We start from the raw sequence: 27,691 nt of genomic DNA on the forward strand, positions 1-27,691 counted from the left end.
AATAGCTATATGATTTATATTTAGTGAAAGACAAAGCAGGAACTGAAACTGAATCGACCCTCATGATTGTTGTCAAACAACTAAGTAATGCCAGAATACAGTCAGCAACCCTTAGGCTGATAGGTGTGTGCGCACAGTTAATAACAGCAAGTTTCAGTTACAGGTCGTACTCGAAATCACGATGTACAGAAAAAGATTAAAATCAAACTCCAATCTCCGCCCAATAAATACAACAATAAATAGTATAAAGACTTCGAGCTCACGCTAAATTAACTTTCGTGTTGTTCCTGAAGACGAAGGAGACTGCTCAGGGTGGTTGCATCCAATCACGTCACCTCGTCCACTTCTCTTCTTTGTAAATGCAAAATCTTGTCACTTCAGCGGGTCAGTCTGCACCTTGTGCTTCTTTGCGAAGAAGAACACAACAAGACTGACTGATGATTAATTGGCCACGTACACGTACACTTCTAAGAAAGAGAAGACGTCATTGAATGAATTGACTCTCTTCACCGCGATGTACCGTCCACAAATCCCCTGGCTTTTATTGAAGTAGACGAGACCCTCCGAATCGGAGTAAACGCCTGGGTAATAGCCAAGCAAATCCCACTGGGTGAAATTTCCGTCACTTCGGTACTCAGAACCTCCTCGAACCTGCAAGAAACGTACGGATGTGAGAAGAAGAAGAAGGCAAAATAGACAGTAGTCTCTTCAGGCTTTCAGTGCAGACTTCAAGGCTGAGTTTCTTGGACTTGAAAACTGAACTGAATATGGAACTTAGGCCACAGGCCAAGCACTGGCACCTATGAGATCACTCAGCGCTGAAATGGAAATTGACAGTAAAAGGTTTGAAAGGTGTGACAGGAGGAAAACCTCAAAGCAGTTGCACTATGAATCAATTGTTTGGAGAGGGTGGAAAGTAAGATGGAAGAAAGAGTATATGAATGGAGGTACAGTAAAAGGAATGAAAGCGGGTAGCAGCTAGGGGACGAAGGCACACTGCAAAGAACCTTCAGTAATGCCTACAGTACACCTTATGAGGTGTACTGACGGCTATACCCCCCTACGGATTCAACAGGATATAATTTTATGCCATAATACAAAGAACGTAATTTTCTTTACTATCGTAAATATCAGTCAAATTTTAGCTCCTTGTTAAAGAACAACAAAAGGTTTAAAAAAAGGGACGATTCTCACCTCTACTGCTTGAAATCTGTATGCAAAGTAGCCAGGCCTCGGCCAGATAACCACGGAGTAGACGACGTAATGAGCTCCAAGATCGACGATCCACCACGCACCCACGCTGCCTCCCTCGAAGCGGGTCGACTGGTTGCGGTCCACGGCACATCCAGTATGGACTCTGGGGTTCGTGTGAAATGCACAGTTTGTGGTGAGTTTGAGGAGCAAGTTCTGGGAAAACGTATCATTAAGCCGGGTGCGTTTACAAAGGGAAGATTACCACAAAACCTTCTCTCTCCTTTAATGGTAACATCTAGGTCATTGCGTTCAAATCCTTAAAACATTTTGTGTTCCTTCGGAAACGGTAACCAGTAAATCGAAATAAACTGGGGTGTATCTTTATATACATGTACACACAATATTCATGTGCGTGTGTACGTACTATATTTATTTAGATATACGAATATATGGCTTATATGTAGCTAAACAGGACTATGCCTGGATGCTTATGGAAGAAGAGAGAAAAATCACTTACTGTTATTTCAAGGACACGTGTCTTTCATCTCAGCACTTATGATGTTGACAGCAATGGTTGGAAATGTTAGAAGAATTTCAAAACAATAAGCAGGAGAAAAGTGCTGAGCCGGGAACAAGTGCAGTCTTTGAGTTCAGTCATTAGGGTGATTTGCATCACAACTCTCAGCCGAGCATAAAAGCGTGAACTGAAATTAGCAAAACGAAAAGGACCAAGTTCTGCAGAAGGCGTCAAGGCAACGGAAAAGAATTCTCACGGGCAGAACTGCCACGAGTTATTCAACTGGCGTTCACAAACAGAATTGAATATGATGTAAAATTTAGTCCAAAGGCATTGCACTGGGACCTATGAGGTCATTCAGCGCTGAAACGGAAACTGACAGGTTGAAAGGTGTAACAGGAGGAAAATCTGGCATTGAACTATGAATCAATTGTTAGGAGATGGTTGAGGAAAGTAAGATGGAAGAATGAGAATTCGAGTATAAACAAGAGTCGCGAGTGTACAAGTGACAAAAGTTCTTAATACTCATGGAAAGCATATTCCAATTACGAAATTTTGCAGATACTGCAGTTTTCCAATTTAGGGCAGAAATGCATAAGACAAATTCTTTGGACAAGTGACCTCAGGAGCGGGCTCTGGAAAAAGAACTAGCGATGCCCAGACGCTCTGTAATAAAATCAGCTGCTAAGTAAATGGTGAAGAGTAAATGAAATAAAAATTAATTAGCAAAATAAAGTGAGAAAATAAGAGGGCAAACTGAAAGAGCTACATCACCTTTCATAGAGAAATAACTTAACAAGAAACCTGGCTGTAGCTTTTATTGCACCGTCAGAGGCAAAGTCATACATTATCTAGCCCAGCAGCATTTTCCCAAGGTGTAACCAAGTCCGGGGCCTTCCCCTGAAAAAAGCGGGACGCCATATCTTGATAATAATCTCATTATGTTTCCCACACATAAATTACTGGAATAGCCATCAGTCAAACCTAACTAAACCTAACCTAACCTAGGGGCATGGCAAAAAACCGGGGCTGGTGCAATATTAGCATACATCTCAGGACTTTGCAGCTCGGCAGTGCAGTTAATCTAGCCAGCATGCTCACAGTGCCTCAATACTTTCACCATCTGTGTCTGTGGGCTGAAGCTAGCCAGTGAGGTGCAAGTTAGAGTCTTTCGAGCAAAGAATGTCAGTATGGAATAGGACAGACGGCGTGAAGGGGAACTATGTAAAATAGCACCATTTATGAGTGTCAAGATTTAAAAGTTGACCTTTATACCTAATGACGTAGTAATAAGATTATATTGTCTTCTGAACCAAAGATATGAGCCTATACTGTAGTTCGATGTTTCGGGGACGTACAGATACTAGATGGTGGATTGATGCATTTCCCTGCAATATCTTTTCTTTTCCTTTAGTGGGGTATCACTTACCTCTGCCACGTCAAACCCTTTAATACTTTCTGAGACTAGCTGCCCTGTTGTGAGTACCAGTTAACTGTAGCTTATCAGATCCTCTACTTACTTCTGAAACAAGGCCAAGTTGTGAGCCTCGTGTATCTCTAGCTAATCTAATCCTTTCCACCTGTCTAGGACTAGACCTGGATATCTAGTCCTTGACAGGTGGAAAGGATTAGATTATCTAGAAATACGCGAGGCTCACAACTTGGAAGCTTGTTTCAGAAATAGGTAGAGGATCTGATAAGCTACAGTTAACTGGTACTCACAACAGGGCAGCTAGTCTCAGAAAGTATTAAAGGGTTTGGCGTGCCAGAGGTAAGTGATGCTCCCCTAGGAACGCTTTCATCAGACCCTGAATACAAGTGAATAGAAAAGACATTGCTATGAAAGGCATCAACCCATCATCTACTGCTGTAGTATCTGTAAGTCTTCATTATTTAGGGAATCGTTATAGGTGCAGACAGAGACATGGACGCGACCAAATAGGGACCGAACGTCAAACTGTGCTGGCAGACCTAGGGAGGTTCCATAACAAGAGCGGTAGAATCTTTCAAGAAGTTTGTTTGTACTTACGTCGACGTCAAAACAGGAACAGGAAAGGTTGGTTTTCCAGCTGCTATTTCAATGAAAGGCTCTTTCCCAGCTGGTCTGTAGTCATTGTTTTTGAAGACACAACTACGGTTGGTGCTAGCTGGCTCCAACCCCGCGCCATATATCCTGCATCCAGTAGTTTCTGAGGCAAGTAAAATTCTGGTGAAATGGGCACTGGTGGACATTCTTCCTTGAATGATGAGTGTACGTTACACTTTGTTTTTATTCTGTTCAAATATCATGACTAAGAAATCCGTGTTAAAATTAGAAGCACCTGTATTTTTGTGGGAAAGGGCTAAGCAAAATATTTAGTGACATTTCTCTTCTTGGAGCAACAAAGAAAATGTCTCGGTGTCACAACTTCCTACACAAAATAATTTTCTCTACTTTTTTTTTATTTTTTTTATGTCTACGCCGTCATTCTTGTTTATAATATTTTTTTTTCTCAGCATTCTTTCAGTTTCTCATGCTATGGGTACTGTCATTTTCATTACTAATATTTCCGGTGTTCCAGCATATATTACTACCAGGAACCACTACCAACTTAGTTTCTAGTTTCAGGACATTACTCAAAACAAGTAAAAATGAGCCGAAGTTTCTTCGGCGCAATCGAGTTTTCTGTACAGCGTGTAATGCTGTATGAAACTCTCAGCCACGGCTAGGTGGTGGGCTGCGCTGTTGGCACCTATAGCCAGACGCACGATCATGGATAAAGTTAACCTTAAATAAAATAAAAACTACTGAGGCTAGAGGGCTGCAATTTGGTATGTTTGATGATTGGAGGGTGGATGATCAACAAACAATTTGCAGCCCTCTGGCCTCAGTACTTTTTGAGGTCTGAGGGCGGACAGAAAAAGTGCGGACGGACAGACTAATAGCCATCTCAATAGTTTTCTTTTGCAGACAACTAAAAACCAAGAAGTATTTACAACTAAAATTGTGAAAAATGTAACCTGATCAAGAAAAGAGGAAAAATAATTAAAGTTTCCCTATTTCAGTAAATTAGAAGTCAATAAAATTCTTGAGGATAAGCAACGTCAATTTCTATTGAATCTTACTCATTTTGTCCCGAAATCCCTTCGTAAAAAACAAAATTGGGAACAAAAGGAAAGAGAACGAATTCGGGTTCATGTCATCAGTTGTAACACTAGCAATGTGGCTAACGTTGGGAGAACAGAACAGAACATAGAATTTAGACCAAAGGCCAAGCACTGGGACCTATGAGGTCTGAAAGGTGTAACAGGAGGGGAACCTCAAAGCAGTTACACTGTGAATCACTTGTCAGGAGACGGTTGAGGAAAGTCAGGTGGAAGAAAGAGAATATGAACGGAGGTACAGTTAAAGGAATGAAAGATGTTGCAGCTAGGGGCCGAAGGCACGCTGCAAAGACCCTTAAGTAATGCCTACAGTGCACCGCCTGAGGTGCACGCGGGGCTAACGCTGGGGGAGACTGTGGGAGATCGGAACAATCTCGAACAAACAAAAGAGCCGTCACTGTCAATGATATTAACAAGGCTATTGTCACACATTATTCAGAATTTTAAGGATATTCAACTTTTATAAGGACGCGATGGCGCCTTGCAGAGAAGGGCGTCCTCCAGAACTCAATCCAACTGTAGCTAAAAACCAATCTTCTAATGCTTTAGATAAACGCCAGCCATGTTCTTAGCGAACTCAGCTCTCCAGATTCGTCAGGGAAGCCAATGATCCAGATTTATGCCGTCGGCTGACGATGGTCAAGTATTCAGAAGATCGAGCAGGAACCAGATATAAATGATCTGTCCGTATACAAATTTTGCTCCAGTTTCATTCCCTCTGAATTTTAGGGCTTCAAACTCTTTTCTAACAATGTACTAAGATTTAACACCAATGAAAAGGCACTTACTTTATCTTCCTCTTTAAAGAACTTGATTGTTCTTCAAGGTCCTCAGTGGTGCTGCTAAACGGTTCAGATTTCCTCAAATACCCCGTAGGGGGTTAGTGCCGTCGGTGCACCTCACGGGGTGCACTGTAGGCATTACTAAAGGTTCTTTGCAGCGTCCCTTCGGCCCCTAGCTGCAACCTCTTTCATACCTTTTACCGTACCTCCATTCATATTATCTTTCTTCCACCTTGCTATCCACCCTCTCCTAACAGTTATTTCACAGTGCAACTGCGCTGAGGTTTTCCTCCTGTTACACCTTTCAGACCTACCTACTCTCAATTTCCTTTCCAGCGCTGAATGACCTCATGGGTTCCAGTGCTTGGTCTTTGGCCTAAACTCTGTATTCCACTTCATTCCATTTCCTCAGACATCTGATGAAATTGCTCTTATTGTAGATCCATACGAACAAACCTTTTAGCAATTGCGATGGCTGTTATATTTGAACGCTGTCCTCAACCAGGTTAAAGTTGCTTATTATTATTATTATTATTATTATTATTATTATTATTATTATTATTATTATTATTATTATTATTATTATTATTATTATTATAACCAACTTGAATCTTGTTGATGACAGCATTCAAACATAGCCACCAAGGTAATTTGGTTCGGTTTGTTTGTGAAAATTCTTTATTATAAAATTAACAACGAGATATATGAGAAATGTTAAAGAACTTAACTAACCAATTAAACCACTCAATAGAAAGAATACCTTTCCATGCATGATGGTAAAAGACGTCGAGTAATCAGTAGCTAATTAGTTTATTTGTGAATCTGAACCACAGAGAGTCTATTTGAGATGAAATTTGAGATAATATTCCTAACTGGAACGCGCTCAATATTCAGCCAAGAGAAGTACAGCACGTTCCAGCGACAAGCGCGCATCGGACCCCCGAATCAGAACGTACCTGTGAAGTCGAAGAACAAGCAGCTGAGGTCACAGCACTTGAAGCTACAGATGAGCTCGAGACCACGGAGTAAACGACGGGCGCGCTGTAATAGGATGGGGCATGCACGCACTGGTGCCTCGCTGCGTGAAATGCTATCCCGAGGCAGCCCTCCCACGTCAGACAGATCGCGGCGGCAGTGGTGGCAGCTACCAGTCGTCTGAAGTCCATCACTATCTGCTGGAAATTGACATTAATAAGATCTGAAAGGTGTAACGGGAAGAAAACCTCAAAGCAGTTGCGCTATGAATCAATTGTTAGGAGAGGCTGGAAAGTAGGACGGAAGACAGAGAATATGGAAGGAGCTACAGTAAAAGGAACGAAAGGGGTTGCAGATAGGGGGTTGCAGGCACGCTGCAAAGAACCTTAAGCAATGCCTACAGTGCCACTAACCCGCTACGGGACATGTGAATTGTGCAACTCTAGTTTTTTTTATAAAAGACTTATTCATCTCTGTAAGCTTTATATCTCGTTCTCCAGCCTACTGAGAATAATCATAATGAATTTTTTCATTATAACCGACCTATCCCATTCTATTTCATCCTCCTTATTATCCCTTGTTCATGACCTCTCATGTGGGTATTTGCCTCATTTACCTGGCCTCCTTTGGACAAAATGTTTTCTCTTTTACTTTCACTTACGGGTATTCCATTAACAATTCTGTGGGCTACCCAAACCGTTGGTTCTATTAACATCAACAACCTGTCTCTCCAGACACATACACACACACTATATATATATATATATATATATATATATATATATATATATATATATATATATATATATATATATATATATATCTCGCAAGTGCTCTTCTTTCGGTGTGGGTATTCAACTAAAACCATTCTCTCTGTAATCGAGACAAATCTCCGGTCAAGCTCAGCTGGACGTGAACGAGCGCAGAAAAAGTTACCTTTCCCCAGAGAAGGCGGCTCAGAAGAAGGCAACCACTGCCCTGGCAGGAGGAATCGGAGAGACTGGCTTGCGACCTCTGAGGAGGAGTTCATCGACTCCTTTGATTTCTCTCAGGTCGTCAGAGCAGGCGTGACAACTGTCTTCCAAGGCGTTTTTGCGCTCACGCCGTGTCACTTTCTGCCCATTAAGAATTCATCGCTCCAAATGTGGCAATACCGCGTAGTGAAGTCTGAATAATTTAACAGATGTTCGAAAATACAAGAAATTCTGTCGTATTTTACAAGGCTATACCGGCCGTGATCAACCTTGCTGCACTAAGGTATACGTATAGAATTTGTGAAATGCTTCTGGAAGAATTTGCGAAATGCTTTTGGTAATTAGTCCTTCATTTGTAAAGTACCTTTTTATTAAGATTTGCAAGCTTATTTATATGTTCTCACAACTAGGATTCTAAGTTTCATAGAATGCAAAATTCGAATGAGAAATCTCGGTTGCAAAATTGATAGAAGACGGTTGTCATATTACACCTTAACAGTAGGTTAAAAGAGACATATTGCAGTTTGATACCATCAACTGCCTCGGAAATCGTGGTTACTCAACCCGCAAACAAATGAACGGAGGGTTGCAGTTATAATGCTCGACAAGCGAGGGGGTATGGGAAACGCCATAGAAATGAGTAGAACATCTACAGTGACTGGTGCAGTCTGGAAATATCATCCGACTGGTAAATGCAAAGTATTGATTTCCATTGCAGAGAATTCACTTTGATTTTGCATGGCCGGGGAATGCGTATTTATTTATTCATTCGTATGTCTGCTCCTGTGCCTATGAATTTTTTTTTTAACCAACACCCAGTAGTTTTTTAGAGATAATTGTCTCTTTCCTTAAAAACTAAACCTGAATCGACGCCAGGCGGCCAGGGGGCGTGGCCCTCACGTGCTATCTTCCACGGCGAATTAACTCTACCTTCATTTATTTGTTTCTTCTTTACTATTCTCTTCTGCATTTTCTTATTTATTTCACACGTACCATAACTTTTTTTCAAGGATATGGTGCGAGCATCAGCTTTCCATATTTACCTAACAAATGTGATGGGCGCCTGAAGATGGAAGAAAGGCGATTTGAAAGGAGGTGCAGTAAAAGGAATGATAGGGGTCGCAGCTATAGGGGCCTAAGGAAGGCACGTTGCAAGAACCTTAAGTAATGCCTACAGTGCGCCACGTGAGGTGCACTGACGGCACTACGACGTTACGGGGACGAACAGAGATACACTTGAGTGACAAGAAAAAGAGAACGTTTAACAATGACGACAATTATTTTTGCGACAGCTCTCGCTGTTGTACATTCGGGTCCATCTTTTTATCCGCACTGTCTCACTTTGCCAGCATTAAAATTTCATTGCAGATTAATGGAACTGCGACGCAGTGAAGTGCGATGTATATTTGACGAACACAAGAGTTACCACGGTCAGTGCAAACAGCCCCGTCCGATAGATATCTCTTAAAATTTCACTAATTTTTCTTGATTTTCATTTGCAACCTTCGGCCCAAGCGATTTTCCCGATGCTGCGACACCTGCGGGATTAACACTTCTCTCAAGATGTCGCTTACGGATGGAACGCCTGGCTTTCAGGTGGCCTGGTTTGTTGCAGTAAAAGCATTTTGCTTTCTTGGACGAAGTGTTATATAATTCCTACCCCTATCAGACAACCTGCTATTAACAAAACTTTGAGAATTAACACTATTTCCAATCCTACCTTTACCATTACCATTTTTACCATTATGGCTACCATTATTATTACCACTGAAAAACCGCCGCTTCACGACTGGTTTTTTAATTGCTCCATTAGCTGGAAGACCTTCCTTTGGCTGTTGTGTTGTCTAATGGCTCCTCCTCATGCGAGAGCGAGTGATCATCAGAGGAGAACTTAATCAATTTCTAATTCGTCCACTTGGACACGCTGCTCACCATTTAAAGTGCTACTCTCGAGTTCTTCAGCAAAAACAAGTTCGTTCAGTTTCTCATAATTACCGGTGTCCTCCACTTTGACCAGTCGTCAAAATATTGAGTTTTCTTCCACGCGAATTCAACATAAGTCACCCCCGAATCCCTGTTCAAGTGTCTAAACTTCTGCCTGCCTTTAGGCTTCGTGGACTTAATCATAAGCTCTTAAAATAATAGATTTTGCCTTATCATAGACGGATGAGAAATCCTCGCCAAGTGTATTACACACTCTTTGCATTTTATCCAAAGTAGTCCATATATCACGCGGCCAATTCAATTTTCTAGCGATACCCTCTGAAGAGGTCAAGAACCGCTAACATCTTCCACCGTGAATTGAGAAACAAACTTAACAACAGTGAACATATTGAAATTATATTCCTCAGCTGTCATATAATGACTGCCGGGATCACCGCTGCTACCTTGCTTCAATATTATTGGAAGGTTCAACACCTCAGCCTCAAGGGCGAGCTCTTTGGCCCTATCTTCAGCCTGTAGGAGTTCTAGTCCCTCAAATTTTCTAATTTTCCGTCACCGGTTACCTTCTCAGCCTCAGTACTTTTCACATCTATCAACATGGATTCCAAATGATCAAATGCCTTTCCCATTTGCACTCTTTGGTAGCCTTAGCCGCCTCAAACGAAAGGCGTCCAATTTTAGACCTAGACTGAGAAACTCCACCACTCAAAATAACCAGTCCAGCCCCTTTCCAATTCATACAGATTGCTTTCCCAATCTGGGTCGAAAGGAAACTGGCAATAGCTGACTTTTCATCTTCAAAATAATGCCTGAATATGAATCTTTCCGACTGGGGGCCTGAACCTAACAACCCAAACTAGTTCACTGATTTGCACACCTCTCAAGAGTGTCTTCCTGCTAAAGTCTGCGTTTTGTCGAATGTGATCCTGTCACGTCGCCAGGATTGGCTATGAACTTCAGGATTTTGTCCCAGAGCTGTGAGAAATTATTATTTATATTTCACAGGCTCTACTTCTTTAAATCAGTTGCCAGCAACAGACAAAAGTTGAAGTCAAAGCACAGAACTCCATGAAGAGGAGGGAAAACAAAACACAGAATAACTTCATTGCTATCACAAGAAGTAAAAATACGCCAAAGTGTCTTCCGCGCAATCGAGTTTTCTGTACAGCATATAATGCTGTGTGAAATTCTCAGCCACAACCCATGAAACTCTCAGCCATGGCCCAGTGGTGACCTGTGTTGTTGGCACCTATAGCGGTGCCAGATGCACGATCATGTCTAACTTTAACCTTAGATAAAATAAAAACTACTGAGGCTAGAGGGCTGCAATTTGGTATGTTTGATGATTGGAGGGTGGATGATCAACACCCCAATTTGCCGCCCTCTAGCCTCAGTAGTTCTTAAGATCTGAGGGCAGACAGAAAAAGTGCGGACGGACAGAGATGTCCATCTCAATAGCTTTCTTTTACAGAAAACTAAAAACTTGAATCAAACAAAAGACGTCCCCATGCAGCACTATCTTCATTCTCCCAGCTAACTCGTATAAAATAGAGCTAGGGAAAGAGCAAAAGCAAGGTGGTAATCAGTACTTACCCAGTGACAAATATAACCACTTGCACGAGAGTCGATGACACAAGGTGGAAAAAATATCCTTGGCGCTGGTTTATACATGAATACCTTAAATACAACAACCGAATGATACACTGTATAACATAGCCGTAGGAATAATATATATATATATATATATATATATATATATATATATATATATATATATATATATATATATATATAAATCACTGGAAAATGTAATGCAGCTAATTGACGCTGTTCTTGACGATGAGTCGAGGATCCCGCACACAGACGAATGATCACTATGTGGTGGTAATAATAATAATAACAATACTAATAATAATAATAATATAATAAAGGGAGGAGGTTCAAAAAAGTATTCTCACCTTTCTTTGGCCTCAAAAGGCCTCATCCTGACAACTCCAGGAGAACCCAGCAGGAGCACTGACAGATGGGCAAGAGGTGAACCCACAGAACTGCTCGTAAAGGCAGGCCCAATCGCTAACACGTAGCACAGGACACTGGGCAAACCAGCAACCTCAAAAATACTCGGGCCTTGACCCGGAAAGGCGGAGTCAACCGCAGGTACTGTGAAGGTCACAGAGTGCAAAGGTAAGGGCTGGATCTCCTCTCAATGGAGCTGAAAAACACAGGCTAGTTCGCCTGACCAAAAGGTCCACCCAAGTCAAGCGAGGGTGGCAGAGAAGCCACGATCAACAGGCAACAAGGCAGACACTCAGGACGGAGGCTATGCCCGTCGGTATAGAGAGAAAAGCAAGTGGGTAAATATAAACCACAAAATTTTATACAAAACCGTTGCAGGGAGAGCAAAGAGAGTTCTAAACCGGTTTCTGGTGACTTGTGTAAAAGAACTGAAAATTTACTTTACGATCATGAAATAACTTAAGTAGTTATTACAATATATATATATATATATATATATATATATATATATATATATATATATAGATATATTTATATATATATATATATATATATATATATATATATATATAGATATATTTATATATATATATATATATATATATATATATATATATATATATATATATATATATATATATACATTATGTGTGTAAGTGTGACAAGAACATTTAATCAAGTGTGAAAATATTGATAACGGGGTTCATTATGTATATACACTGGTAAATATATATGCAAATGTATATATATATAATTATATATATACATATATATATAAACATATATACTGTATATACAGATATATATATAGGTGTGTCTGTGTCAGGATCCACAGAAAAACAATAGAATGGGAGAAGATAATTTCCCCATATCTCAGCAGCCTCGGACTCGGGTAAATCCATGAGGCGGCTCCACACGAATGAAACATGAAGCGCAGACGAGAAAGACGTCAACTTCGGGCATTTTAATCGGACGCTAACTACGGAGATCAGGACTCACCGACTGGATCCACATTTGGGCACACACTGCGAGGCAGTGGTGAGCGGTTCGCCTTTTGCCCACCTGCGAGTGGTTCTGCTGGGTTCTCCTGGAGTAGTCAGGAGAGGCCTTTATTATTATTATTATTATTATTATTATTATTATTATTATTATTATTATTATTACATAATGATTATTCGCCTTTGTGCGGGATCCCAGACTCATCGCATCACTGGTATCCTCGCTGAATCACTTGTTCGCTACAAGAAGATCTTTGGACAATCTCAACTCATTTGACGTCTAGTGTCCACTTGACAGGTTACTGCAGTACTGAATTGAATTGAATGGAGCGTTTAGGCCAAGGGCCAAGCACTGGGACCTATGAGGTCACTCAGCGCTGAAACGGAAAGTAGCAGTAAAGGGTTTGAAAGGTGTAACAGGAGGAAAACCTCGCAGTTACACTATGAAATAATTGTTAGGAAGAGGGTGGACAGTGAGATGGAAGAAAGAGAATATGAAAGGAGGTACAGTAAAAGAAACGAAAGGGGTCGCAGCTAGGGGCCGAAGGGACACTGCAAAGAACCTTAAGTAATGCCTACAGTGCACTGAACCCCCTAAGGAGAGTTGACAGGTTATTGCAGTAGATCTGGTCTTGCGTCCGCAACATAGAGGTTTTGCAAGGTGCCGTGTAAATGCCAGAATTAATTTAGTTTTTTTTTTCGAAAATATAAGGTCATGATCAAAATCGGGATGATTTTCGGATACTTAAAAATGGACCGACTGTCGGATTTGAGATTACGGTAACCTTTACGTTTTCAAAATATGGGAATTTCTTCAGTCTAAGAAATTTTTTTTTTTTTTTTTTTTTTTTTTTTTTTTTTACCTAACAAATGGTCTTGAATCCTGTTTCGAGATGTTCGTTTGTGGACATATCCTAAATCCTAAGTGACAGAGATTGCAAAACAGAAAAAAACGTGATTTTAACTGAGAAATCATGGCCGATTATTTTCGTTCATACGTGACAGTTCCCCGTAGGGGGCTAGCGCCGTCAGTGCACCTCGTGCGATGCACTGTAGGCAACACTTCAGGTTCTTTGCAGCGTGCCTTCCTTAGGCCCCTAGCTGCAACCCCTTTCCGTTCCTTTTACTGCACCTCCTTTCATATTCTCTTTCTTCCATCTTACTTTCCACCTTCTCCTAACAAATGATTCGCATCGCAACTGTCACAAATTTAAAAACCTTTTACTGTCAATTTCCGTTTCAGCGCTGAATGACCTCATAGGTCCCAGTGCTTGACCCTCGGCCTTAAATTCTATACTCAGTTCAGTTCAAATGCGAAATTTAAGTCATGCTTTAAAGCAAGTTCTCGTCGGCGTTCACGAACGCCACGTGTAAATTCCCAAGGAAGCGTGAGCGAAGAATGGAAACTACAGTACATTATTAAAGAACTCGTCGGATGGTCCGCGCACCCACGAAGAAAATAGCATTTAGCTCAGAATTCGTCACGAAGCCAACATATATATATATATATATATATATATATATATATATATATATATATATATATATATATATATATATATATATATATATATATATATATATATATATATATATATATATATACAAATATATATATATATATATAATATATATACATACAAATATATATATATATATATATATATATATATATATATATATATATGTAATATATATTTATATAAAAATATTTACATTTATATATGTACACAAAAATAGTAATGAATATTCATTTTGAAAAATTTTTGGGGGGTTGAAACGCAACGATGAAAAGATGGCGGGGGAGTAATTGAACAGAAGTGCTTAAGCATTTTGGTGGATATATTGTCAGAAAATGAACTACCTCATTTTACAACACGACAATGAAGTCAGACCCACTTAGGTTGTGAGGTTTCTCTGGCGCAATCGAGTTTTCTGTACAGCGTATAACGCTGTCTGAAATTCTCGATGCGCTGCGGTATGAAACTCTCAGCCCCGACCGGGCAGCGCTCAGTTGCTCCCCAGTGGCCGAGCACGATCGCTGGCTAACTCTAACCTTAAATAACGTAAAAACTACCGAGGCTAGAGGGTTGCAATTTCGTATGTTTGATGATTGGAAGGTGGATGATCAACATACCAATTTGCAGCCCTCTAGCCTCAGTAGTTTCTGAGACCTGAGGGCGGACAGAAAACGTGCGGACGGACAGACAAATAGCCATCTCTATAACAGTTTTCTCTTACAGAAAACTGAAACTCTGATCATGTAATTGGCTCTTTCTTGTGAATACATATTTTGGGATGCAAGTCAAAGACACGGGGGGAGAGAGAGAGAAAAAAATACATATAACAATTTGATAAATAACCGTTTCAAAAAGCAATGTTGTTTAATTTCCCTCTTGTTTCTATTTCCATAGGGATTGCCTTGTAAATCACAGAAACTTTCGTCTCAACCACCGAGCGACTGTCCGTCAGTGCATTGAAAGAACAAGACACATATCCAAGCGAATGACGAAAAAATAATGCAGTATTCTCTCTTCTTCCCTTTCTTGAGAGAGAGAGAGAGAGAGAGAGAGAGAGAGAGAGAGAGAGAGAGAGAGAGAGAGAATTGGCGAACAAGGGGGCAGTCACCAAATACTTCATTCTTTTTGTTGTATGATAAAGCCACGTCTCATTCGTGAATCTTAGATGAGTGCCTCTCGAGTGCGGTGAAAAATTAATGACCTTGATATTAACTTGGCTGCGTGCCGTCCTAAGGGCGATGATTCTGGGGCTAAGCTTTAGATATGAAGAGGCAAATTTATAACTGAAATTGTCTAGCCTCAGTCGTTTTTATTTTAAGGTTAAAGTTAGCCATGATAGTGCATCTGGCAACGATGTAGAATAGGCCACCACCGCGCCTGGTCCAAGTTTCGTGGGTCGCGGCGCATGCAGCATTATACCGAGACCACCGGAAGATAGATCTATTTTCGGTGGGCTTGATTGTACGCAGTAGCGAGTGTACTGAAAACTCAACTGCGCCGAAGAAGCTTGGACGAATTTTTTCCCTGCTTCTATTTTCATTAAACTTTTCATACAATAATTTTCTTTCTAGACAACATTGCAGAGGAACTGGATTTTTAGGCTCTACAATATTATAAATGTAAAACGTGCCATCTCGATCTTGCTATGGTGGGAATTAAGCAAAATATCAATAAAATCTCTTACGTGGTTTGTATGGAGCTAACAAACAACAATCTGCGAAAATGTTTTTATAAAGATAAACAATACCAGTGGAAGCTGGGAACATGATTACTTTCTGAACACTGTATTGGGTCGCACGTTATACTGGATGATTTGCAAATCTCATTTTGTGGAGGAACTGACGTCCGTTGACAAATATATTAAGCCTATTAGCTACAGTTCATACAAGTCACTTTGTCATCTTTTGGCGTCATTTTTAAAAGGGAGCACATTGGAGACACGAAGGCCAGACCTCCTACTGAAGAAGAAGAAGAAGAAGAAGAAGACTTTCTTCGTTTTTCTTTTTCCTTAATTACTGTTTCTCAAAAAAGTTTCATTTCACCTTCACATTTTGCTATTCATTCTCTAGTTTCTATTCATCTTCTTACACAGGACGTATTATTATCATTTTATCTTTAAGTTAGGCAATATTGAACATATTGAAAACTATCGTGGATTTTGTAGCATACGAATGAATATTGTGGCAGGGGCAGTTACCAGAAACATAACTTCAAACTGAACTCAGCATGCCAGCCACGCATCATTAAGTTATTATTTTTTTTTTTTTAATTTATAGTTTTTGATATACTCCTGGTTCTCATGCAACTGTCAGCTGTTGAAAACAAACTTTCATGATCGACCTCGGTATTTTCGACCTATTTTGACCTCTAGACTTCACTGACCTCTTGAATTATTTACATGGTCCCTAAGGGGTCGATGTGTGTGTGTGTGTGGAGGAGGAGGAGGAGGAGGAGGAGGAGGAGGAGGCGGCAGCTCTACAACAGTGGCTCTGAACCGGGGGCGGGGGCCTCAGCAATTTCCAGGGGAGGGGGCGGCGAGCCCTAGGGGAAAAATGAAAAATTCTCTAATTATATTCCTTATTCTCCTAACAAGAGTCGCTAAGAAGCAGCGTCAAATATCTCACTAATTCATTCCCAGAAGAATAAAAACAGCCCTTCTCTCTCTCTCTTTTATTTTCCTTTAAATTCGGGATGGAATTTTACTCAAGGCTACAAGGGGGTGGAGGGGGCGGGCGTGGAGGGATGGACCAGCTCTTAGAGTGGTCGTGGTATTAAAACGGTTAAGAACCACTGCTCTACAAGTTAAAATGTTTTTTGGCTATCGTATACATCATGCAAAGAGGGAATTCTTGAATAATGGATTCCTCACTCTCACACCAGTCAAGTCTCACAGATTAATGTTTCAATATGAAGGAAAAGTTGCAGGATTTCTCTAAAATTATAAAAAAAATTATTTTATTTGGGAATTATTTATATCAAAAGGCTGCTGCAAGGTACCCCTGACTACGAAATTAAAAAGACTAATTGTCAACCCTAAACTAGGCTGTAAGCTTCCATCGAGATGCCTTCAGATCTGAGAGGTTGATGTGCTGTTCATGAGCCGTGAGCATTACTGCGTGAAACGTATGTAGTAGCGCACATTTAAAGCATTTTCTTAGCTTGGAAATCTGGACCAGGAAAGAACAATAATCTATATTGATTATTTCATTAAAGGAACGACACTTGAGCATGCTTTACAAAATTATTAAAAAAATAAACAGTAACAGAGACAAAGAGTATCACAGCAAAATTATTTCTAATGCCAGAATAAGTGTTGCCTCATTAATAGCGTTTTTGTGACTTGACTGTCATGAGACAGCGGGTGTGTTTGATCCAATGACGACCTCATGAATTGCCGAGCCTCAGAAACATGAAGATTTTCCTGACAGCAGAAGTCCCCGCTTAGAGAGATATGACTATTCACAGACACGTACGGCGTTTGTTCTCTAACGTGAATACATTCAAATGAATAGGCAGATTCATGGAACACGGGAAACGAAGCATAAGCCTCGCCCTGGTTTCTTTTAAACAAAAAATGCGCCTTAGTTTCTTCGGCGCCATCGAGTTTCCTGTATAGCCGCTATAACTCATAATCAAGGCCACCGAAAATGTTTCGGTATAACGCTGCGTGAGCCGCGGCCCGTGAAACTTTAACCACGGCCCGGTGGTGACCTATCCTATCACGACGCCCTCCACCCTCCAATCATTAAACAAACCGGATTGCAGCCTTCTAGCCTTAGTTTTTATTTTATTTACGGTTAAAGTTAGCCATGATTGTGCGTCTGGCACCGCTACAGGTGCAAACAATACAGGCCACCACCGGGCATAAAATATAATTGTGGATTTTATATTCTTTCATATACTTTTGCCGGCAAAAGTTTTACCCTTGTGCATCAAAATACTATAGGGTGATTGGTGGCAAGTATTAGAGTAGTTATAGGGGGGTGCACTGTAGGCATTACTTAAGGTTCTTTGCAGCGCGCCTTCCATAGGCCCCTGGCTGCAACACCCCTTTCGGTCCTTCTACTGTACCTCCTTTCATGTTCTCTTTCTTCCATCTTACTTTCCACCCTCTCCTGACAACTGATTCATAGTGCAACTGCTTTGAGGTTTTCCTCCTGTTACGCCTTTTAGACCTTTTTACTGTCAACTTCCCTTTCAGCACTGAGTGACCTCATAGGTCCCAGTGCTTGGCCTCTGGCCTAAATTCTATATTCAATTCAAATTACTTTTAAAAATAATTTAAACCCTCTTATGCAAACAAATATCAATCAATAGGAAAAATCAACTCTGTCAAACATTGTCTTTATTTCCCCAGGGGAACTGGGCTGATGCTAACACTGTACTGTACTGTGTACTGTGACGAGTGTTGTGACTGCCATGCAAACAAACAACTCTTTTAAATATGAGCATTAACACTTATAGAAAAAAAGTAGGTTTCCTTTATACTGGTGTTTAAATCAAAACAGTGACATAATTAGCTTCCTACAGTTGCAGTAACTACCCGATTTGCTTTGTTCATTAGCGTTCCTTCAGGACCAATAACTTACATACCTGTACAAATACTTATTTTGCTAGCCACAGTTACCCTTCAACATTTTAATCATATTTAATTGCTCATGAAACATCCCCTGCATTCTCCATACCTCACTACATACCACATAAACTCTCCTTAATTGTGTAGCATCTAATTTCTATGCAGGATATTTTACAAAATTTGATTTGTAAAAATTTGTACATTTATTCCTTCAAGGTCACCACCAGAATCAATGATAGTATACAAATACGCATGAAAGATCACACCACATCACATCCACAATACTTGTAACAATGACTTACCTTCTATACAGTATTACATATAAACACCGCTTGGCACCCAGCAAAACTCGACAAAAACAGTCTACTGCTCTAAAGTCCGTTTTCCCAAAGCCGGCAAAATTGCTCAAGAAAATGATTTTGGAAATGTTCTGTGAAACTCACAAGGTGTGACGTCACGTAGGAACTAACACTGACATCTGTTGGGAAAGGAACGAACTATCAAAACTGAGCAGGAATTACAAATGATTTATAAAAATATCTTTTTTTTTTAAAGGTAAATTTCTAAATGTTTTTATAGAAATGTCATGATTTTCTTAATATGTTCCAAATATAGTATCCACTACTTATGGGGAAATAAAGTGAAACTTAGTTTCTTAATGAAACCTGAAAACTAAACCTACATTAACCATCAATATCCTCTCCTAAGGTTCAGTAACTAACATCTTAAAAGCTCTACTTATAAAATACATCATTATCAACAATTTCAACTTGCACATTAGCAAACATCCTATTAAAATTGAGAATATGAAAGGTATACAATGAATGCTTTTAATGATGTGCCCACCAGAATTTAATTTCTTACAAAATCTCAATGTTCATCTATAATTACATAGAGGCTAACAAATTTGAACTATTGCACTCACTTCCCAAACACTGTATCACCGACGGGTCTCATAAACCAGCACTCAGTGGCCACTGACACTTTCTTCTGAGGAGTAAACATCATTCAGTACAGTATCCTGAAACAAAACAAGAAAAATCTTAATTTGTTGTGCTCTCCAGGTGTCCATTAAAGTTCGCCTTTGCCATCACAACGCACCATTACTGCCTTAAATATTAAAAAATATTTTATTTTAATTCAATTAGTACTTAATACCAAAATATTGTAACAATTAACAAAATTTTATTAAACTAAGTTTACTAATTATAAAAAAATTAACACTTGAGAGAATTAGCTTCCTGAAATATACCTTATTTTCAAGAAATATATCAAATATATAATTTACTGCTGCCATATTGGTCTAAATATTAACCTTTTTATCCATTCTTTAAGGGCTTTACCATGGTTGAAATCCGACAAAGCAATTATTTGCTGGAGAAACTGCCCACAACCAGAGGACAACACACGTTCCTAATTCATCAGAATATTAATCCTCTCTCAACCACTTTCATACAGGTCAATTTTCCTATAAGCTACTCTAATTCTGTGTCATGAAACATATAAAGCATATTATCAGCTACATTAGCATCCTGAACTCCATTCAGTTCTTAATTGATAAAGGCATTTATTATGAAATGAATTTAATTTTGTTTTACGAATGACTAGAATTTACGGCACTTTGCCCGGTACTGTCACGGAACCCTAAACCGTGAGGTAAGCCCCTCAGAAAGGGACTCCTGAGATTGAAATTGATATGGGCTGCCACACCCACACCAATCTCAAAATCAAGTCTCTTTACTTTGGAAAGTGAGAGAGGACATTAATTTGACAAGTAGGAAGTAAAGTAAGAGGCGACTTATGCTCGTAGAGCTCTTTCCATTGTTAGTAAATTGGATTTGGTTAAAGTCTTCAGCTATCCGTGGCAGCTAGCCCAAAGTATCTGAAAACCCCCTCCCTTCCTCACTCATTAACCATACAAATAAAAATAGCACACTCAAATTTCAGCTGTTACAAAATCTAGATGTGCATCTATAATTTTATTAATGCTAACAAATTTCAACTATTGCACTCACTTCCCAAACACTGCTTCAACAACTAGCCTCAAACCACCACTGCATGGCCGCTAACACTGAACATACAATCAAATATTGTACGTGCACAAACATTCCAACTATGCCTACCATAAACGTATTGCCTCAAGGTTAGTTCAGTTCCACGACTGGCCACAAAAAACTAATTACCAAGATATTCAGTTTTAGCTATCTGCAAACTATCTACCCTCCAGATATTAAACTTTTTGACTACAGTATCCACAAACTATATAGCCTCCAGAAATAAACTTTTTGACTACCCACAAACTATGTAGCTTTCACAGATTAATAAAGTTTTTGACTATCAGAAAACTATTTAGCCTCGAGAGTTTAGGTGACAAATTGTTACACTGTAAAGCCGTGGCAAACTATACGACTGTTACATGCCCTATAGTGCTATAAATGTCAGGAATTTGGTCACAGCACCAACAAATTGTAGAAATGACCAAGTCTGCCCTAGATGTAGTGAAAATCACAAATCAAATGAATGTGCTAGCATCACCTTAAAGTTTAAAACTGTGTAAAGAAAGGCCATAGTAAAATAAGAATCATGGCTTTGACTAAATCTTCTATGCAGTTTTTTAAAACAGTCCGTTGGAAATTAAACTAACACTATTAGAAATCTTATAAATGATCAAAATCTAGATATATGCATGCTAAAGGAGGCTTGCCTATGCAATAAAGTGATTATTCTAAAATAAACGAAATGACGTCAGGGTCTCAACTTTTACCATGTAACGACAAACAAAAATGGTGGTAGGGTGGGAATCTTTGTCAAAAAAGTATACAAAGTATCTATAATGAACCAAAATGTGTTCAGTACGTTTCAATACATCAACACCAACATTACACACAAACGAACACACAAAAACCATAACAGTCCATAAACCACCAAGCATAACAGATCGTTCCTAAACGAATTCAGTCATTTCCTCGACTTATTAGCTTGTAACAAAAATATACTTATTCGTGGTGACTTCAACCTACATCTGGATGATAACGATGACAAATATGTCAAAGAATTTATAGTTACTTGAAAGCCACGACCTCGTAAATGTTGTACCAAAAAACCAACGTCATTATTGAACCATACCACTGACCTGCTGATACAAAAAAACACCGAGATTGTGAGTGAATAAGTTGAGCCTGAATGCGTGATATCTCCGACACATAAAATAGTTACATTTAGTATAAATATCTGGAAAGATTTTACACTGTAAAAACTATCACTTACAAAAACAAAACCAGCTTTAAAGCTGATGAATTTAATGTTGAGAGCATGGAGAAAGTAAGAGAAACAAACCAGGCGTGCAGGTGTAATTTGACTAATACCTTGACAGGCGGCCAAGTATGTGTAAGCTATTTTACAGTCTACAGTAAAAGTATATTGGCGTCATGCTAAAACGATAAATGTCCAGACGTAACGAGGCAAATAATAATTAAAGGAAATGCCGAGTGGTTAAACAGTGAATTACGTGAAGCTAAGAAAAAGAAAAAAATGGGAGATCTATGCAGAGACCTAAAGAATCACGAAGTGGTAACTGTATAAAAAACGCAGAAATCAGGTCAACGACTTGACTATGAAAACCATGAAAATATATTACAATAAATGTTTAGTGTAGAGAAAAATCCTAAAAAAAATCCATGACAATTTAGCCGGAATATTGGAACTCTATGAAAAAATTCTACCTTGACTAACAAAAACCTAACCGATAATTTTGTGAACTACTTTAAAGAAAAAATTTAAAGAATCTGTCATAGTTTAGATAAGGAGGTCCCTCCAGATCTCCCAGTGATCACAATGAGAAATAGCAAATTCAGTAAGTTTAAAGAACTGAACATGATTGACTGAAAAAACGATGAGAAAGGTAAAAAAAAAAAAAAAAAAACTGTGAAAATGACCTGTTTCCCATAAATGATTTAAAAGAGGCAAAAAAAAACTGATTAGTTGCGGAGCTATATTTTGATATTGTCAACATGAGTCTACTACAAATCTTTCCCAAATAGTTTAAAGCTTTCTTGTATAAAGCCGGCCCATAAAGGAAAAGGCGATAAAGAAAATCTAAGCATCTATAGACCAATATCGAACCTATCGTACTTATCAAAACTTATAGAAACGGAAGTTCACAAACATACTTGGAAACACTTGAAACAACTCAACATTATACCTGATAATCAGTCAGCGTACAGAAAAAAACCACTCGACAGACTACATTGTGCGCAATTATAAATACGGTAAAAATTATAGCAAATGGAAAATGTGGCATCTAGTTATGCTTGACCCAAGTGCACCATTTGAGACAGTTGACCACAATCTACTGCTTGAAGACCTGACGGCAGTAGGCATCGAAGATGAACACGAATGATGCAAAAGCTTCTTAGGAAACTGGAAGGTTACAGTGGTTATATCAAATGTGAAATCGGAAAAGAAAGGCCTAACAAAGGGAGTGCCCCAAGGCAGCGTTCTGGGTCCACTGCTATTTGGCATTTACACAACTGAACTGTCTAGAATTCTAAATGAGCACAATGTTCTATTTTCCTGTCGAAACGGTAGAAGACGCCATTAATAAAACTGATGAAATAATGAAAGATATAAAAAAATGGAAGTCGAAGAAATTGAAACAATGAACACAAAAGTGTATGCGATTTGGATCTGACAGTGTACTAAGAAAATATGAACACTTCAAAATACAACTATTGGTTCGTCAACAATAAATATTGCAACAGCAGTGAGGAACTTAGGCGTATTTATAATAAATTGTTGATGAACCATATATTGCATATTATAAAAACATGTAACTATCATATTAGAATCACTGCATTTTGTAACCAAATTCTTAACTTTACTGCAACGTTATATTGTATACTAAGGTCTCCCTAACTACCTACTAAGAAAATTGCAAGGAGTACAAAATAGAGCTGCCAGATTTTAAAAGGACTACGTTCCCGTGATAGAATAACAGCACTGAGCTACACTGGCTCCCAGTAAAAGCAAGAATAGAATATAAAATACTTCTTACAGTCTTTAAAGTACTAAAATATGGTGAACCAACATATCTGAGAAACTGCTTAAGCTTCTATAGACCTGAAATGACTATTTTAATCAGGCATGCAAGTGAAGCATTGAGGCTATCTGAACCTAGAACAAGTTTTAAGTCAGGCGAGTGAGTATTTGTACATTGCGCATCAAAACTATACAACGTGATACCGCCTAAAGTTTATATCATACGAGAAGAAAGCAAATTTTAAAAAGAACTAAAGACTATTCTGCAGGAGCTACGATACTGACGAGAAAACACTGAGATTTTTAAAGTATAAGCAGCACCTTATTTTGAAAAACGTACAAGGGGCCCCCAGAGAGGGAATCATCCCTGTGGAGGGCTGCACATAAAACCAAACAGTGAACAAAATAAAAGACCCAGTTTCAGCGAAAGGAGAAATGACAGAAGCCCGCGTTACAAGCCGTTGCATAAATTCAAAAACTCACACCGGCTGCCAACCGAGAAATGACGGTTCTGGGGCACTTTACCGAGAGAAAAGGTACTTGCGTAAACAACTGAATAACTATATTCTAGTTAGAGTCATCAATTAGGGATTTGAAAATTTTATTGGTATCACGAACGAATGAAGTCAATTTGGCTACAAAAAGTCAGCCTATTAAACAAGGAAAGATTGAACGAATTACCAATGAGAAAATCCAAATATAATTAACGTAAAAACGGCATGAATTCTAAATAAAATAGCCTTCAAGCATTATACTATCAAGAAACCGTAAAAATTATCAATAAAACTAAAAGTTAGCTTAATGGAAGTTGATTTTACATTTTAATCCACTATTATTAGGGGCGGGACATGCAAAAAACAAACAGAACTGAGCCATTTCAACTGATGTCACCAAAGAAACCTCACTATCTATGTCGTCAAGCTACACTCATATCCATTCTGTCCTTATCTTTTCTCCGAACGGATTGGCAATGGGGACATGACTTCATTCTAGTAGCCACAATGCTTTATCACTGACATGTCTTCAACGAATTAGTTTTCAGTGTACGACATATAAAGTTTGAACAAAAGGGAAATTACAGATTTGAGTCGCTCGCTTCCACCGCTCTTATACCAAGAAACGATTTACCAATTGCTATACCAACAACGAAATCAAATGGGATTTTGAGGCTTAACTGCGAGAAATGAAGACAATTATATTGAGAAGCGGTACATTTAGTATACAATATGTATAGATGTCTCAAAATATTCAACGACCACTAGAAGCTCTTGTACCAAGAAACGATTTACCAATTGCTATACCAACAACGAAATCAAATGGGATTTTGAGGCTTAACTGCGAGAAATGAAGACAATTATATTGAGAAACATTTAGTATACAATATGTATAGATGTCTCAAAAATCAACGACCACTAGAAGCTCTTGTACCAAGAAACGATTTACCATTGCTATACCAACAACGAAATCAAATGGGATTTTGAGGCTTAACTGCGAGAAATGAAGACAATTCTATTAGCGGTCCATTTGGTATACAATGTGTATAGATTTGTCTCAAAATATTCAACGACCACTTAAAAAAAAAAAAAAGGGGGACTCAAGTACACATTAAATGTGTTTCCTCTTCAATACCACGGGAGAGACTTTAGCTGAAACGATTAAACAAGAAAACATGTCTACGACACCTACAACAGCTTAAAACCCAGTGTTTTTTTAAATATAAATATCCTCAACGTAATATCAAAACCTAGTAAAAAGTTTTCGTTATCAATATTTACCAGTTCAGAAACTGAAGGATTTTTGGGCACTCTTATAAAATACTACTTTAGGGCCGTAACGCACGAAAGTCGACCCACAAGTCCTACTCAATATCACGAAAATGGAACGAACATAAAAATTAAATGGCTAGAGTAAAAATCACGCGAGTTCTAAATAAAATTACCTAAACGCAATGCCAACGAGAAACTGCCGAAAATTTAGTTTCTATAAGCGAAATAAAACGGAACACTTAATGGAATTAATCAATAAAAAACTCAAGATATACCCAATAACAGTTCTCCCTTTTCAAAGCTAGTGGACGTGTTTATTTCACTGCGTCAAAGTCTTAACTGTTCGGCGGTTATTTGGCGTAGGTCTAATCATCCCCGGAACGAAGAGGGGCAATAGCAAACTATAGAGCGAATTTGACCATTAGGTCGTTAAACTGTCCTCAACGAGACACTTCGTCAATGACGTCGTTGAGTAGTAAGACCGAATTTATCGAAGACCGAAAGGGAATGCTATATCTATATGTTCTTCGTGTTTAAGTGAAATTAAAATCTTTAATAATAAAATTTTGTACCTAAATATGTTGGGCGAAATGGTAAAGTACTCTGATTACAACATTACCGAAACCTTTCATAATTAGATTAAATATAGAATTTCTTTCAGTGCACTGATACGTGGACAATCCGTCTCAGAACTCTCTCTCTCTCTCTCTCTCTCTCTCTCTCTCTCTCTCTCTCTCTCTCTCTTCAGTGTTTATTAATCATATATATATCTTCCAATGAAGCTCAGGGTGTCATACAAACACCCGCGCGCGCGCGCACGCAGAGAGAGAGAAAAGCAACTTTTTTTTTTTATTTCTGTAAAACTATAAAGCTCAGAGAGTTGCTAGCCTGATGCCATCAGCACGGGCTCTTGCTCTTGAAGCAGCCCCGAACAAATGAAATGTAACTTGGCGAGGGATTTTGGTCTTTATTTCTATATCCTAAACATTAGGTCGACATTTCGTCCAGTTCGAAACTGTTGCTCTCGAAGGCAACGATTTGGCTCTTCATAAGAAATTAATTTTGACATATTTTGAATAAAATTGTCGTTAAAATAACAAACCAAAAAGAAAAAAATGTCTGCCGAATCAATAGGTAGGCCTACAGATAGGTCTAGCATTTGCTGAGCTAAACTTCTTTTTCCTTTTTGACACCATTCTTAAGGGCTACTTTTTTCCTTGGCATGATGACTCGATAACTTTTACCATGGAGAAATTATTTCACATCTTCTAAATTACTTTGTGCTGAGAATTAGATTTAAATATAGCATATTACTAAATGGGTATTTTGAAGGCGTAAGTGTAGCCTAAACTACCAAACTTCATTTTCTACTTATCGCCAATCTATGTGACATATCTTTTGATCAAAACGTGATAAACAAGAGTTTGTAACATTAAAACATGAAATTATGTGGCGGAATACAAACCCACAAACAAAACAACACACAACACTCACCCTGATCTTCGGTTGCTGGAGATGGAAAAAGGTCCACGGTCGCCAATCACAGCACACAAAAACCGACAAAACAAAACTTAAAACCGCTCCCATCAGGGGGATAACGAACTAAAAAAATCGAAGGACACACAATTATACCGGGATTCCCAAGGGTTTGAGGACGGCAGCCTCCGCGTAGATGCGAGGGGCGACATCGTGCCTCTGGCGGCGGCAATAATCGACGCTCGTCTAATTTTTATTTTTATATAAATTCATTCAACCATCGGTAAAATCTAACTTATAAAAAGATAAACCCATAAATTCCCCTTATCAAGTTAATCTTGATCACTTTTTACATTCATTAAAACAATAGATGTGTTATCTTAATTAAATGAAAACCTAAAGCTGTTGTCATTTAATCGACTTCTTCTTCTTGATGATTCTGCGTAAACAACCATTCTTTGGCGGCTCTTTATTCATTATTATATAAACAGACATAGAAATATGCAACTGACCGAGAATATACAACAGGTCAATGAATCATATAAGACAATAATATATCTGACGACAATAAACCTCTAAAAATTGTAATTTTTTAATCTATGAATCATAAATCGTTGATATATAATTGCCAAGCCATGTCCCATGCCACTTCTTGGGTCAGTACCCTAGATCAGATTTCAGAACAAGGAGTTTCCAAGAGAGACCCGGATAAAAGAAGTTACTTTTTTTTCAACAATGCACTTAACATCCGAAACTTGCCATAAGCATGAAT

At 38.8% G+C, this 27,691-nt stretch overlaps 1 long non-coding RNA gene across 2 annotated transcripts; it reads right to left on the bottom strand.

The window, feature by feature from the left end:
• Nucleotides 1-25,837, bottom strand: LOC136855708 (uncharacterized). 2 transcript variants are annotated; one of them, XR_010858109.1, is made up of 7 exons: nucleotides 25,719-25,837; nucleotides 19,566-19,661; nucleotides 18,943-19,118; nucleotides 6,594-6,812; nucleotides 3,741-3,900; nucleotides 1,195-1,357; nucleotides 1-651 (listed from the first exon to the last, which is right to left on the bottom strand). It is a non-coding gene; the product is annotated as an uncharacterized lncRNA (long non-coding RNA). The 2 variants fall into 2 exon arrangements; XR_010858108.1 differs by having other exon boundaries at nucleotides 6,594-6,809; nucleotides 25,719-25,836.
• Nucleotides 25,838-27,691: the final 1,854 nt, after the last annotated feature.

This window comes from Macrobrachium rosenbergii, chromosome 32, assembly GCF_040412425.1.
Source record: "Macrobrachium rosenbergii isolate ZJJX-2024 chromosome 32, ASM4041242v1, whole genome shotgun sequence".
NCBI classification, from domain to species: Eukaryota; Metazoa; Arthropoda; class Malacostraca; order Decapoda; family Palaemonidae; genus Macrobrachium; species Macrobrachium rosenbergii.